Source organism: Engystomops pustulosus, chromosome 3 (genome assembly GCF_040894005.1).
Source record: "Engystomops pustulosus chromosome 3, aEngPut4.maternal, whole genome shotgun sequence".
NCBI classification, from domain to species: domain Eukaryota; kingdom Metazoa; phylum Chordata; class Amphibia; order Anura; family Leptodactylidae; genus Engystomops; species Engystomops pustulosus.
The window spans coordinates 112,239,541-112,250,574 of record NC_092413.1 but is presented as its reverse complement, the minus strand read 5'-3'; the positions used below and the strand labels follow the sequence as shown (position 1 = coordinate 112,250,574).

The window sequence follows — 11,034 nt, the reverse complement described above, 5'->3', positions numbered from 1 at the left end:
TCGGAGTGCTGTGCGCGAAATCTGCTTGGTCTGCAGAGACTTGAGTAATCCGAAAATAAATAGGTAATCGCAACACATCCGTAAAATGTGAATTCTTCTTTATTTAAACTTCATTAAAACATGAGAAATGGTAGGGATATTACCTACACGTTTCAGGCACTTACGTGCCCTTAGTCATGGCACGTCATGACCTTTATTCATAATCCTTGGTCCCAATACAGCAAAAAAATTTAAACTCCAATTGTCACTGGGGCAAAAAAATTTTTGGTCTTGATCTACAATTATAAAATATACAGTTGTGACTTAAATACAAATTCAACTTATGAACAAACCTCCGGGACCTATCTTGTACGTAACCTGGGACTGATTGTATATAGAATATATGAATAACCCTGATGTATTAAATTGCAGTGTAAAATTTGCATCCAAGACAGTTCTTTGCCCTATTAGGTAATACAGTAACAGGAGCCTCCAATGTTTGTAATGGAAACTGGGCTGCACACTGTAGCACTTGGCAAAGTTCTTGGTAGTGTGTCATTTGAATGTTTTTTATCATTAGAAAAAAAGTTTAAGCCATCCTAGCCTGGACTTTACCCTATATAAGTATTAGTTAAAGCATCTAAGATTTAAGTTGACAAAAGGTCAACTTTGCTCCTTGACAAATTTGTGTCAAATTTGATGTGCTCTGGATTTCCCCCAAAAAAAATTTTCTATTCTGAGTCTCAATTATATATATTAATTAAGGAACCATAAAAACATTTGTGAATTAATTTAGGTCCTATCCCCATATGCTCATACATTTCTGCTTTGCTGGGTAAAGCCATTACAAAGGGTAATCTAAGTAACATGATCTGGAGGGAGTTATTCTGTTTCATAAGGTTCTAGCAGTATTTTATTTGGTTCTACTGACAGAGTCCCTTTAAATAAAGCTGACATAATTCTCCCTCATATACATTAATTCATTCTCTGAGTTGAACATCCTGGAACATCTATGAATCCCTTTCCAATTAGGCTGTTTTTCCCAAAAGTGAGTCCAGCAGAGATAATAGTTTTTTCATTTTCCAACCATTTTTTAACACTAGTGTCAATAGCTGACCCAATGATAGAAAGCACAAATGTCATAGATAATATTTATGTGTTCTTTCCATTTATCATACCACTAATTTAAAAATGTAAAAAAGCTAAAGCTAAAAGTGTCATCATCCCATTCAATTCAGAACAGAAGAGCTGATTTATTTATTTCCATTTGCTGTTGAGGCTGTGGGAAACTGAATTTGGGCACCTGAAAGAGGAAATGTTTTTCTCTTTTTCCTCCCTTGAGCATTTTAGTAGTTTTCTGTGCTTGAAGTAGGAACATGCTAAGTAGGTCCTTGCCTGTTCGCCTAACTCAGGCCCATTTTCCTCCTAATATGCTGAGAATCTTTTTGTGGAATTCAGGCTTTCACTAAAACAGACATATCAGGAAAGCAGAGAAGTCATGTACACATTTGGTGTTTCACAGTTGCCATCTCTTCTTATTGGTATTCAGTCAGTGTAATCCAGTCAAAATGTTTAGAAGAAGTGTTGCTTTTGCATAAATATAATATCACATTTTATGTTAAGGATTTATATCTATATCACATGATAATATGAATGTTGAAATACATTATGAATACCACACATTGTCACTAGGACTGTTAAAGTGGATTTTCATTTTCCCCACATCAAAACCATGTATAAAATTATACTTACAGTTTTGTGAAAATGTATTTGCACCCCTTCCTGATTCTTATCCTTTAGGATCTTTGTCACACCTAAATGTTTCAGATCACCAAACAAATTGAAATACATAGGACAACAGCCTGCGTTGTGGGTTTTGGGAGCATGAACTGCTTCATTAAGGTCACACCACAGCATTTCCATCGGATTAGGGTCAGGACTTTGACTAGGGTAGTCCAAAGTTTTAGTCTTGTTTTTCTTAAACACTTTAGAGGTGGATTTGTTAATGTGTTTTGTATCATTGTTCTGCTGTATAACCCAAGTGTAATCTGACAATATTCTTCAGGGTTTGTAAAATTCATAGTTCCAGTTATTACAGCATATCTTCTTTTTGTAAAAACGCCTTTGGTTTCCATAAATTTAATGTTAAAAAAACTGTGAATAAGTGAAAAGTTTGAATTAAGTATTTTTATGGTGTGGCTATTTTTTGTCATGTTTAAGCTACTGATAATTATCTACATGTGATCTTAGGTCTATATTACCAGACTACAAGGGTGGTTACAGGAAATAGTGTTCCACTGTTATAATACTTGCTCTTTCCATGGTGCTTGCAATAATGATAAGCAGATAGGAAAAATGTTTCAGGAGGTTGAGATAATGGCACTGATCCACAAATGATGTGCTTATATTTGCGCTATTATAACATTCTTGTTTGAGATTCAGAAACCCAGAAATTCAGAAACCCAGCCTTCCTGCTTTATGTATAATCTATACTGTCACTTGTTTGTCTAACTTTACATTAAACAGAATATTATAGTTTCCTTTTTCTACTACCTTATATACTCGAGTATAAGCCTAGTTTTTCAGCACAAAAAATGTGCTGAAAAACCCTAACTCGGCTTATACTCGGGTCAAAAAAATAAATAAAAACTCACCTTTCCGGCGGCCCCCTTAGATCTTCTGTGCGATCCATCCGCTACAATGGTATTGTTGTGCTGCACAACGGGAGGGGGGGTTATATACACTGGGGCAGGGCCTATCAGGCTATATACACTGGGGCAGGGGCTGGCAGGCTATATACACTGGGGCAGGGGCTGGCAGGCTATATACACTGGGGCAGGGGCTGGCAGGCTATATACTGGGGAGGCTGTCAATAGATTTTCCCATTTTTTTGTGGTAAAATTAGGGGCCTCGGCTTATACTCGGGTCGGCTTATACTCGAGTATATACGGTAATATCTTTCAGCCTGTCTCTCCAAGTGTGTCCTCCTGTCATCCCCACAACACAATTTTCCAACTATGACACAGTTCTACTTATGAATAAATCTTGTTTAATATATTTTCATATATTTATATTTCATCAAATACCTGCTGTTCCTACAGGTAAATCTGTCATTTTGCTTAAGAAAAGGAATATAGGTATACAAATATTGTTCCTGTTATTCCCTCATTTAAGTTAAATCTTGCCTTTTTCCTATTCAAAAAATCAATTACAAAGTCATATGGAAATAATGTGAAATGAGCTGAAGTAAACCTGAGATGAGTCAGTCTTACAGGAAGAATGGAAATGTCACTTCGGAGGACCCTATATTTGCATATAAGATCAATGCATTTGGTATCATATTATAGATAAGAATCTCAGCTTATCTCTTTATTAGTACCAGGTGTGTCTGTGAGTTACAGAACAGGAGATACAGACAGTTAAAGAAAAAGCAGAGATGTGAGCTGCAGATAAAAATCCTCCCTTTATTTCTTTTATTACATGTGGCTCCAGTTCTGTAGTTCAGAGAACCATAATATTTATTTGAAAGATGATATTCTCATAAAAGTATGGTTCTTGGTACTATATTGCTCAAGAAAGGGGCATCTGAATTGACACTGCTACTTTGGCCTCTAAAAGTGATATATCTCAGACAAAAAGTGACTCTTCTCTACTCATTTGCATATGACTTTGGAGGTTATTTTTTTTTATAGGTAAATGGGTGAGTTTTAGAAAAGATGGAAAGAACCTACTCTGCCTGAGGGGGGTGGTAGTCTAGTGCTGTAAAAGGCGCTGACATTTTCCCTTTAAATGAACAGATAAATACGTAGATATATCATAATAAAAAAATGTGTGTAGTCATTACATTTCAATATTTTATTTTATTTTACTTGATTAAAATAAATTTACAAAATGATTCCTAAAGTCACTATTGTAAAGTTCAATATGTATCCTGGCACATATACAGTAGTAACACAGTTGATTCAAAAGTACATAAAACCCAGAGATTTTCCAGTCAATAGATTTGTCATTAAAAAGAAATGACATTTAACCAGTGTATTTAATTGGTATTCCAGGTAGCACTGTACTGGTCATATTCAACTGTAAGTTGTATCACAGCACAGTCGGCTTCAGCTGAATGTCAGATGGAAATGCAATTTCCCCAATATGATACATACAAAACCAATGTTTTCATGATGTGCATATAAATATATACCTTTAATAGTAGACATTTTTATAAGCAATTTTGGTTACTTTCACATCTACAAAATTGTAAAACACTTGTGATAAAAAGCACTAAAGAAACACATGAAGCAAAACTTATTATCTGTGTTATACAAGTTTAAAACCCCAAGGGGCAGTACAGGACATAGGGATTCAAAGAATATCTAAGAGAAAGTTCCTGTGTCATGCACCTCCACAGGCCTTGCTCTGAGTACCAATTTCACTGGGAGTGTTGCTTGTATGTAAATTGTTTGCATTTATTTTTCAGAAACCTACTAAGTTCTAGTTTATTTAGGAAAGGTTATATGTTAGCTATTAATATTAACATTAAAAAATCCTTATGATATTTATTTTTCTTTGCAACATAAGAGTGACACAATTAATAAGCAAAGTTCTACATAGTACATAAAGCTTTACATAAAGAATGACAAATGGATTCCAAATGCGTGCAAACTACAACTTTATGGAGATCAAAATGCAGATATTGTTCAATCAGAATCTACACCTTTATGTAGATCAAAGAAGGGGCAGCAAGAGCTACAAGGAACCAATACGATGTCAATGTCATTTCAAGTGACCAGTGCTGTAAATGATACCTTGTACAGACTTTGTATAAGGGGCCAGCAGCTTTCATTATTCCTCTGAGCAAAAAGGATATCTCATTTGCAACTCATAACAACTAGTTGCATTGTTCACTTCATGTATGTATACTGCACTAAACAATTTAAGAAAAAATCTACATTAATTGATCCATTGTATCTATTTTAATGAGAACAATTAAATAAATACATTAAAAAACTGTGGGTAAATATATTGATAGATGGCTCAGCCAAGTAAATGCATCACAAAAAATGTAATTTCTTTCCTTACTGTGTTTCTGAGTGTATAAAGAGACTGCTCTCACTTTCAGTATTGCATTGCAAATTTTGCACCCTCATTATGGTAAATGATAAATACATAAGTAAAACCTCTCTTAAGAAGATTTATAATCAATGTAATGCAGAAAGATATCAACTGTGCTCTGATTTAGCAGTATTCTGATTTAAAAAAAATACTGCAAGCAGATTAGAGACAAGAAATTTTTTTGGGAAAAACTAGCTGGCAATGAAATGGTACAACTCCAGACTGATGGGATGATGAGTCCGAAGGACAATGCAGTTTTTGTCCATCATACTAGCACAATGAGTTCCTTTCATGTCAGGGAGCTTCCCCTTTCACAGGCTGCTTAATATAGGTAAATTGTACGCAGCGGTCATTGATATGCTTGCAGGTGGAATATTCCACTGTATAAAACAGCTAAAGAAGCATTTGCTACATTCATTTATTTGATGACTAGCAATGATCTACACTAGAACAGAATATATAGGCTACATTTCAGACAACAAATGTTCATGGCAACCTGCCATTCCTTCCAGTTTTTGAGATGATCTTTTTTTATTCCAGTGACAGAACTATTTCACACAGCTTCCAGACTTAAGTGTATTTTTTCGTTGAGGTTCTTTGCAAAATATTAGGTTATTAATTGTATTTGGTACATTTTGGAGACTCTTTGTTTACTATTCGCTCAATGTTTTCATTTCCATGTGTCAGCCAAATGTTCATTTCAAAAAAGCCTGAGTAAGTGAAGATGAGACTCTTAGTCAGATGGCTAGACATTGATCATAGTTAGGACTACATATATGATTCCACGATGTGCTTGATGATAATGAGAATACATGAGAGCAGAAGTGAGAGAGTGATGTAAATGTATTTATGCCAAAGTCTATTAACAACAAACATTTAGAACCCAGATGGAGGCTACGCTGAGGAATAGGGCTGAAGATGAGGACAAGGAATCTGCATGTCCGCGTGTTGCGTTAACTTTCGTGGAGGTTGTCACAGGAAATGCTCCGCTTGTATTTAAAGGAACTGACAGATTTTGCCCTGCCAGTGTTATACCGGTAGTATTGTATTTTTGAGTAGTCTGGCTGTGTACCTAAAAACATAGATACAAATCAGAGAAAGTTATTAAGTCATGTAAGAATGGTAGAACTAATACCAACTATCTCTGTACTTTATTACCAATGCATACAAGAAAAATGCTGTTAAAGTCAGGAGAGAGGTAAAATTTTTATGGTATGCCCATTAGTTGAAAGAATAACTGTCTTTACAATTGTTCTGGTAAATATATAAAAACCTGTATCTTATCAGAAGAAATGCCTCTATCTCAACTTTTCTGTTCTTTCATTCTTGCTGAACTGCTCAGTTCACTGCTCAGATCTGTCTTCAATGAATACAGATTTTACTTCAAATTTGTTATATATATGTCTATGTCTACTTCATGTATCTATTTAAGGAGGTGGGGAAAGAAAAACTGGATATGAGTAGAGGGGGCACACAGACACAGCCATGTTGAAGCAGAGAAAAGCAAGTGTTTAACAGATAAAACTGATGAAACTGGTTTCTTACTGTTATCTGATTTAAAAGAGGGAAGTGTAGCAGGCCAGAGGCATTTTCTTATGATAAAACAAAGTTTCCTTTATTAACCTGAACTAAAAAACATGTGGAATAATAGTGACTCTAGGAACAATATTGGTTACAGGTTGCATATCATAGTTGCAAGTTGTTAATAAGAAGCCAATTTTAGACACACTTTAAACAATCTTTTTTGCTTAATTTGATGTGGTTTTGGAGCCAAACACAGCATCAGACATGTTAAAATTACATTGGATTATGAGCATAATTAGTTCTGGCAACATGCTTGTAATCCAAATCACTCATATATCAAAGTAAGTTTTCCCAAATCATTGAAATGTTGATGATTCATTCCACACCCCAAAAATATTGAATCATGTGTACTACATCTAGTCCCTTTATTTCTTCTACTTGCTAGATTATTTGACATACAATTTTGTGAGAGAGTGAGGTACGGTACAGAAGAGGGTGGAGAGGGCTCACATAATCACATTATTGAATATATTTGAACATAACTGAATTATGAAATTTTGTTTGTAAACCATGTTGAAATTTTTGTAAAATGCAAGCTTGTCTTGCAAAGTTACTTGGAATCAAGGTTCAACTGTATATCTCTATAAATTCTTTCTTTGATTTTGCCCATCATTTTTATTTTTAATCTAGTTTATTGATTTTCAAGTTAATGAAACATGTACAAAAATGAAATAGTTACAAAGAACAATGAAACCAATCTAGCTACAAAATCTGTCATATACAAACAAATAGGGTGACAATTCTAAAGAATGGCAATTCTAGAGTCTTGGGCCAAAAATATTGAAACTCAGGGTTGAAGAAGAAGCCAAACTTGCATAATTAGATAAATCTTCAGGGTCTGAAATCATTATTGATCCACTCTTAAAAGTGAATGTGTGATTCCACCCGTTTAGTCATTTAATAAGGTCACTACTGCTATCTAAATTTCAACAGTCACAATCCAATTCTTATATGACTATATATATATATATAATGAGTACTTAGTTATACACATTAAAAATATCAATTGGATTTAGGAAGATAAATGAGAAAGGGAATCAGAATGGAGGCTTAATTTAGCAGGCTTTTTAACTGTTCACATAAACTTAGAGTGACACTGTATATAACATGAAACAATTGGAAAAAAAATACAAACTCAATGGGGCACAGTAAAAAACAGAGCACACTAAAAACAGTGCAGGCTGCAATATGTGCAGTTTGACAGTGTAGTGTGCAGAGGGAGCCAGATTCATAAACTGTGGCGCACGTACAACAGAGTGCACCAACTTTTTTGGGCGCACCTTTAACATGGGACGTCCGACACACTTCTGTTGGACTTTGCATGATAAATGTGGCACATGGTCCGACTGATAATTGGAACGAACACCCATTTCAGTGATGATTTTGTGTTAAATGAAGAATAGTGCAGCTGCGACATATGTGTTGCGAACACATACAGATGCAAGCAGTTTGCACATATGAGAATATGCAAAGTCCAACAGGAAACTGGTGCAAGTTCCATAGTAAATGTGTCCCAAAGTGTTTTGTTATTTGAACAAATGCAGAACTAGTAATGTAACATTATTTATATTCACTAAGCTGGTACCATGAGTAATGTCTGCAAATGATTTTGGTGAGAAAATCAAAACATGACGTATTTCTATTGAGAAGAAAGATACAAGATCCAAGTATTAACTCTATAAACTTTACAGTGTAAAAAAAATCCAACAAATTAGCTTCATAAGGCAAACAAGGAAGTTTTAAAAACATTTTGTAATATAAGAATAATAGAATTTGAAAACATTTACAGACAAAATTCTAAATTAAAGGTTCAGGGGAAGGGTTTCCAATACAAGACTCAACCTGGTGAGGCCAATGAAACATGTGCTTGAAGTAGTTCTTAAAGAAATTCCATCTGTTACTTTTACTACTATGTGCAATTACTAGCTCTCTATAATAAACTATTAGTCATTATAAATATCATCCTTCCCATGTTAAGTGGGGAAAGGATACTGCAGACTTGACCATATGGTACGTTAGTCTAGATTAAATTGCAACAGAGGTAGCTCATACAGTTTGTACTGATGTTTCTGTAGGGTCTGGAGACATACAATATATAGGAACATGGCTTCAAATCCATTTATTTTATTGTTAACTTTTAAGTTACACAGGTCAAGATCAGGTAGCTATTACTGCACAACAATACTGTAACTGGTTGTAAAATCTGGTCTTTTGTCATTTTTGTGACACTTTATGTTTATGACGTTCATCTATAAATAATAATAATACATTTGAAAAATATTGCAGTAGACTGATAATCAGGACATAGTACAGTAATCTATTTATATTTGAATTTCTGGCCTTTTTTCAGTAGAATACATCAACATAGTGAATGGCAATATAAAGCATGTATAAGTCTCACCTGGCAGGGTATGAAGAAAGCCAATAGGACCATTCCTAGACAGAGAACAATGATCTGATTCATCTTGCTCACAGTTCATGCAGTGCTCCCTGACTTCTTACAGTACTACTCTCACTCTCTCTTGTAGGTGGCAGCTTTGTGCTCCTTTAAATGAGAGGGATGACTGACTGTGGAAGGGGTTTTTATGCTTTATGCAGGTCAAATCAGTAGCCATGACGTACAGGTTTACTCCCTCCCACCTTCTCTACCCTCCTTCTTTCCTCTCTTCATCCAGCCCCCTTTGTATTTACTAATCTTACTGTGCATACTGCTTTTGTTTCCTAACTTTTCTATTACAATATTGGTTTATTCAATATTAAGATTTTGAAAAGCTGTTTGTAACAATATATAAATGCATTTTATGCAATAACAAGTGAGTTTTATTTGTGGCCCTCTTATGTGTAGAAATATTATATATCTTGGCGCAATAGACAATAAGCATTTTTATTTTACTTTAAATCTCTTTTTATCTAGATTTTTGGATAAACCTTTCTTTGTAAAACTCTTATTTGTTGTAAGTATAGATTTTATTATATTTGTTTTATTGTAGTTACTAATACTGAATCATAATTGTTTATACATAATAAAATCATAGCATTGAAATATTGAACACAGAATTGAATGTTAGAATTCTCCATCAGCTAACCCTAGCTGTCAGTGAGGACAAGAGTGACACCTATTGTTGCAGCACTGTTATTGTCTATCCAAGCTTTACTTTAATGGCAATATCACATGACCAACGTAGAGCTGTATGTTTTGTGGTAATAACACTTCTCTGTTCATTTCTACAATTGTCCAGCAAATCCATAGAAATGAATAGAGTGACGGTGCATGTGAACATCTGCCCAGGATTTCCAGAGGCACTTGAAGACTACTGTAGGTCTGACAGTATGGGAGTCAAACTTATTCCATCAGCACTGGGTTTGTATTCTACAACCTCAATGGTAAGAAAATGGCAGTATACAGGGCACAAATTGTAGGGAGTATTTCATTTTTTGTCAGTGTTGGTAATGAGTCATGTATCCAAATGCCGGTAATGATTCCTTTTCACACTTTGACAAAGGCTTCATGTGAGTCATTTACTAAGTATTAAAATTCCAGTAAGGGAGACATTTACCACAAACCCACCTACACTGTATTAGATCAGGAGTGGTACGAACAGCAAGAGACTTCATTTATAGAGATGGCGGACTCAACGGTCGGCTTTGGCCGCCTTTCCCAGAGATATTGCCGGATTGGCGACCAGAGATCCGGCAAATTGATACCATGGCGAGCCATGGCTATGATTGGTCAGGGGAACGCAATAAGGCCTCTTCCACACTTGCGTTACAGATCACGTCAGAGTCTGAGTTCAATCAGTTTTCAGTCAGAGTTTGTTCAGTGTCTCAGTTTTTCACGCGCGTTTTCAATACATTTTCAACGCAATTTCAATGCGTTTTTCAAGCGCAGATAACGCACGTTAAAAGTACTCAGGACTAAGGTCTATCTTTTCTGTGGCAATTGATGCATTGCACTTGCGTGTGTGTCTCAGAGTACAATGCGTTTTTGATGCGTCTCCATAGACTTTCATGGTGCGTTTTTCACGCGCATCACTTGCAAAAGTAGAGCATGCTGAGATTTAAATGTGCGTTAGAAAAAACATGCGTGTGTGCATGAAAAAAAAAGTCTGAAAAAGCCCATTGATTACAATGAGTCAGAGTGCAATGCAAGTTCTGCAGGTCAAAAGCATGTGTAGAACACGCGCATGAAAAACTCAAGTGTAGAAGGGGCCTAAAGCATTGTTGTTCCTTTGAAGGAGACAGACCATGGATCTGTTTCTTTGCTTTCCACTACAACCATATGGTTTTTCTGCAGCTCCCACTGAATGAAGTTAGGAAGAGCTATCCTTAAAGAGACATTGCCAATTAAGGCAATTAAGGCCACCA

General features: G+C 35.3%; 1 long non-coding RNA gene across 1 annotated transcript; it reads right to left on the bottom strand.

Annotated features, from left to right (window-relative positions):
• Window positions 1-3,819: 3,819 nt before the first annotated feature.
• On the bottom strand, window positions 3,820-9,240 carry LOC140121805 (uncharacterized). Its single transcript, XR_011854188.1, has 2 exons — window positions 9,071-9,240; window positions 3,820-6,157 (listed from the first exon to the last, which is right to left on the bottom strand). It is a non-coding gene; the product is annotated as an uncharacterized lncRNA (long non-coding RNA).
• Between the last annotated feature and the right edge of the window lie 1,794 nt (window positions 9,241-11,034).